This window comes from Hippocampus guttulatus, chromosome 1 (assembly GCF_054856545.1).
Source record: "Hippocampus guttulatus isolate MCC_2025c chromosome 1, RoL_Hgut_1.0, whole genome shotgun sequence".
In the NCBI taxonomy this organism is placed as follows: domain Eukaryota; kingdom Metazoa; phylum Chordata; class Actinopteri; order Syngnathiformes; family Syngnathidae; genus Hippocampus; species Hippocampus guttulatus.
The window spans coordinates 29,275,245-29,280,187 of NC_141261.1; the positions used below are offsets into that span (position 1 = coordinate 29,275,245).

General features: G+C 42.7%; 1 long non-coding RNA gene across 1 annotated transcript; it reads left to right on the forward strand.

The window, feature by feature from the left end:
• The first annotated feature begins 3,273 nt into the window (after window positions 1-3,273).
• LOC147211277 (uncharacterized) lies at window positions 3,274-4,691 on the forward strand. Its single transcript, XR_015100282.1, has 3 exons — window positions 3,274-3,346; window positions 3,910-4,039; window positions 4,125-4,691. It is a non-coding gene; the product is annotated as an uncharacterized LOC147211277 (long non-coding RNA).
• Window positions 4,692-4,943: the final 252 nt, after the last annotated feature.

Here is a 4,943-nt window from a genome sequence, read left to right on the forward strand (position 1 = left end):
AACAAACAAACAAACAAACAAACAAATATTATGTCTTGTGAAATATTTATGGCATAAATATTTCCATAAAAAGAAGTCACTTACCACATTGATCTGTACGAGTATCCAAAAGATGTCAAAGCAGAGGGAAATTATCCAGCAGTTCATTGTTAATTTGTCCACAAATTATGTTTTAGTTTGATACTTTCTCGGTTTTAAGCCACTAGCTTTACAGGTCAAGCAACTTGAAGACAAAGTCAAACTTCCTTCAGTCTTTTCGCCGACAAACTGAAATGAATAATTACCATTAATTGAAAATGTTTTTACCGCATCACTATTTAATTTACAAACAATTGCTTTTTGCACAATAACAGTTAATCGACCTGATCCACATTTTTACGGCACGCTTCTCACATCAAACTGAGACAATATGGACATAGGATGGTCTGTAAATCTGTAAACCAGCGGGAAGGGAGGTACGTGACGGTTTGCGAAGCATGCGGTCGTGGAAAATGCAGTCAGCCTCGTTAGGAGAAAGCATATGTTACAGGTGGTGTGGAAGGCAGTGCAAGAGTTGGCAGGGAAGAGCGTGTGGAATCTGGTGCCAGAGTGAGAGCATTGGTGCCAATGTGAAACATGAGAGGGCCATACAGCTGAATGCCCCAGTTGAAGAGGGAATGAGATCACATGACGCCATGGAGGGAAAAATAATGCATGAATGGGGAGGGAAAAAAAGAACAATACAAGACAACTGCTGTGCAGTCAAAGCAGGAGAGTTGTGACCAGCTCACACACTTTTACCTAACTGAGCCAACTTGTGATCAGCGTCTCTATTGGGTTACAAATATCCAGATGGTTGTGTTCATCGTTTTGTATCTGTATGTGTAAGTGCTTGTGTCCATTTACCGGTAGCGTGCAGTCAGGGCCTTCAAAGTGTTCTCTGCTGGCCTAAACAAGATCAGAAACAACCTCCCCCTCCCCCCAAAATTCTTTTTTAAATGAGGGGAAATAGCATTATATTATTGGACTTTATAGAACATACATGGCCAACATAATTCAATAGAATGTAAAGAATTAAATTTATTGTTGCGTCATGACAATTCACTGCGACTAATTCTGTTGTGTTTGATTTGACCAATACGGTCACGAAGACAAAAAGACTTTCAGAAAAACGATAGGTGCCTGCATAAGCAGCAGTCTTATTAGTCTTTTTTTTTTGTAGCAGACAATGAATATATGCCCATAAATATTGCTAGAGTATTGGTCTACATGTGTTGATGCACCATGAGAGTTCTATTGCTTAACCCGTCTATAGCATTTTGCATCATCTGTTAGCATTAAGCATTCTTTACTGTCTGCTACTTGCTGTAAACTGACATGGGTTGAGTTTACTGTGACCACACAGCGCTTGTACCTCCAAAAACTCATAAATTGGGTCACTTGTATCTCAAGGTACCACTGAAATATATTACTGGAGATCGACACGATTTTACAGTGGAATATCCACAGAACTTTTTAACCATTTCCCACATTTTTTCCTCTTCCCAATCCTGTTTTTCCTCATCTGTTGTCGAAACTGAGTTACTGGAAAGATAATTTCTCCCTCCCTAAATAGTGGTAATAGGGCGAGGGGAAAAATGTGTGGTCTTGGGTGTTTAGACATGATTTTCTCTCTTCTTTTTCTAAAAGAGGTAAGCTTTGGAGTGTCTTCAATATACCACATCCTCCTTCTTGATTCAAGAAAACACATACCATTCCTGGACTCCAGACCCCCCCAGCCTGCTATCCCCATGCTTAGCCAGGGACTTTCCAGAACTGCTCTGCCCAGTTGGGAAAGACACAATCAGGCTGCTGCGACCGGTGTAGAACTCACGCAACCAGAGTGAAACATGGTGGTTTACAAGCAATTTCATGAAGAAGCAAAAAAAAGAAAAAAGAAAAAAACAAGAGAGGCAAAAAGCTGTTGATACAAAGTGAAAAAGTGTTCTAAGTACTAATTGGCTCTGCGAAATGTAGCTAGAACTCTTGAAGTGGCTCGTGTGACTCAGCAATACAGGTGAGATCATAAGTCCACACTTCCTTATTAGAGAACATGAGGTGTCTTAGTCATAAAAAAAAAAGTGTAAAACTGCAGCACTCATGACAGCTGGAAATCACATCATCATTACGAGCAGTAAAGTACAGCACCAATAGTTCTGAATTTAGATGATCTCTTATACTTTCAACACAAACTTTTAGCGAAAATCAGCCACATGCGTGAAATGGCAGCATATGACATTGCTCCAAAAGAAAACCTGTTTCGAACATTCAATCAAACATTGGTAATATCAAAGACTGACATTCAGTCAAGTTGACAAAATGTTTGAAAGTGTTTTATAATGTTTTCTGTCAGTCAAACATCACCTTGGAAAGATTACCTGAGGCTAAATCAGCGTTGTACGTGGGAAAGTACCTATTTCTAAAAGGAGCTGTGACTAAATGGAAGTTGCCACAATGTAAACACATGTCATTACAATTCCTGACCATTTCCCATTTTAACTTGCCGTTCTCATCCTGGTGGTGATGAATCCCGTAGCACTGCCCCCATAAAGTAAGCCAAACTATGTTGTCCGATTTTAGAGCACAAAGACAAACAAAACACACAGACCATGGGCTTCCCGCTCAGGAGCACGTGAAGGGGTCAACAATACACTTCCCAGCTTAAATGAGGGGCTTGAATCTGGTGAAAGATACCAAGTCAGCCTCTCTTGCACTTCCCTAACCCAACACGAACTGGGGAGGCTTTGTTTTAGGAAGACATTCGGAACATTCAGCCCCCAGGCATCTTTGACACATCACTCTTATCTCTCGTGCAAACTGACAAACACCTGACAAATGCACTTTCGACGCACAAACCAAAACACATGGGAACACATGCTCTGTTCCCTGGATCGGACATTTCGTTCATGTACACGGAGATGTGGCTATCACGGTGGGGAGCATTCTGGCACTTTCAGTCAAGTGTGACTGGACACAGGAGGTCAGCATGATAGCATCATCCTGGAAAGACCTGACAAAAACATCACCAGTGGGAGACGTGAACCGTAAACAAGGCGCACCCACATTGGCACAGAAACATCCAATGTGGGGCTGCTGCATTCTCACACACACACACACACACACACACACACACACACACACACACACACACGCACACACACACACACACACACACACACACACACACACACACACATGCACATACATATTATACAATTGACTATGAAAGGACATCGGGCTCATAAGTCTGCTCCCCTGAGGCATAGGAGGCCCAGTCACTGTCAGGCGAAAAGGAAAACAAAGAGATGGAGAAATACAGCAAAATAAGGTAGGAGAGGAGACAGCTGCACCATGATTAGAATAAACGGAGAGAGATGAAGGGCAGTGGCAACAGAGGCTACTACCTCTCTCCTCTAATATAGTCAGGAAAATCTTTCCCTTTCTTCCCAGACTGGGGGGGGGGGGGGGCAAGAGGATTGGGTGGTTTTCTAATAACCAGCGGCCTGGGGTTATTGTGTTGCGGGGTTGTGTGTGTGTGTGTGTGTGTGTGTGTGTATTGAGGTTTGGTGCTGCGATGACGCCCTGATCTGCAAAGACTGGACTGGACAGTTAAAAATCATACAACAGTTCAACATTTTGATGATGCATGAATGGTGGGGAGCACACGTTCGGCGCCCCATTCATTCTTTCCTGCACAAACTTCCAATTGGGATTAGTTCTAAGACAATAAGTAAGGCAATAAATGAAAAATTTTAGCTAATACACATTATGTGTTTCACGGTCATCAGCTAAGTTTGACAAACTATGACCATGTTAAGAAATGCAATTAAGGCCTTGATTATCATCCATCCATCCATCCATCCATTTTCTGAACCGCTTTATCCTCACAAGGGTCGCGGGGCGTGCTGGAGCCAATCCCAGCGGTCTTCGGGCAGTCGGCGGGGGACACCCTGAAGCGGTTGCCAGCCAATCGCAAGGCACACAGAGAAGAACAACCATCCGCCCTCACAATCATACAACGGTTTGAGAGCAGGAGTGGGCAAACCGGCCCATTGGTCTTTTTAAGAATGTGTTTTATTTCATTCATTTACATTTACGTCCTGTAGATCATGGCATCCAAAGGAAGAGGAACAGTGATGATTGCGGAAGAGAAAGTGAAGTGTATCTGATTAAACGAAGCGGATTGCAAAGTACAAAACATTCAGGAGATGCTTGGATCTGGAAAGACTCAAATCTACGAGGCTTGGAAAAAAAAGGAAGCAATTCTCACTCAGTCCGATTCTGGCAATTTCCATGCTCAGAGTGAATTGCTCGTGGCTCGGCGGGCAGTCGAGTAAATGAACGTTTCCTGGAATGGTTTGACTGTTATCGTGTTAAAAACTTTCCGCAAACTGGACCGCTAATAAGAGAGCAATCGAGTTCCATAGCGCTAACTATGAGCATCGAAGACATCGAAGCGTCCCATGGCTGGCTTCAAAAGTTCGTTGCACGACATCAGCTGAGCGAAGCTGTCTTGTGTGGTGATCGAGGGGAGGTCAAGTTAGAGACAATGAGTGAGTGGAAAGAAAAGCCACCAGGTCTCTCACTCGTCTCATTTTGTAGCAAATAGTCCGAACTTTGTTCTATTTTGTATCTTTTTTATATACAGTATCTGTAGTGTATGCTGCAGTTTTTGTGTTATAAACAGTTTTTGGGCAATATATTGTTTCACTTTGTTGCTTGTGTTGCCGCACATGTACAGTATGTTGTTAACATACGTACTTGGACGTTCATACAGGACAAATACTATAGTTGTATGCAGTTTTTTATATGTAACGTATCTTGTCCTAACCCGGCCACCTGTCAAATTTTAGAAATCAACGTGGCCCCCGAGCCAAAAAGTTTGCCCACCCCTGGCTTAGAGTGTTCAAACAGCCTACCATGCA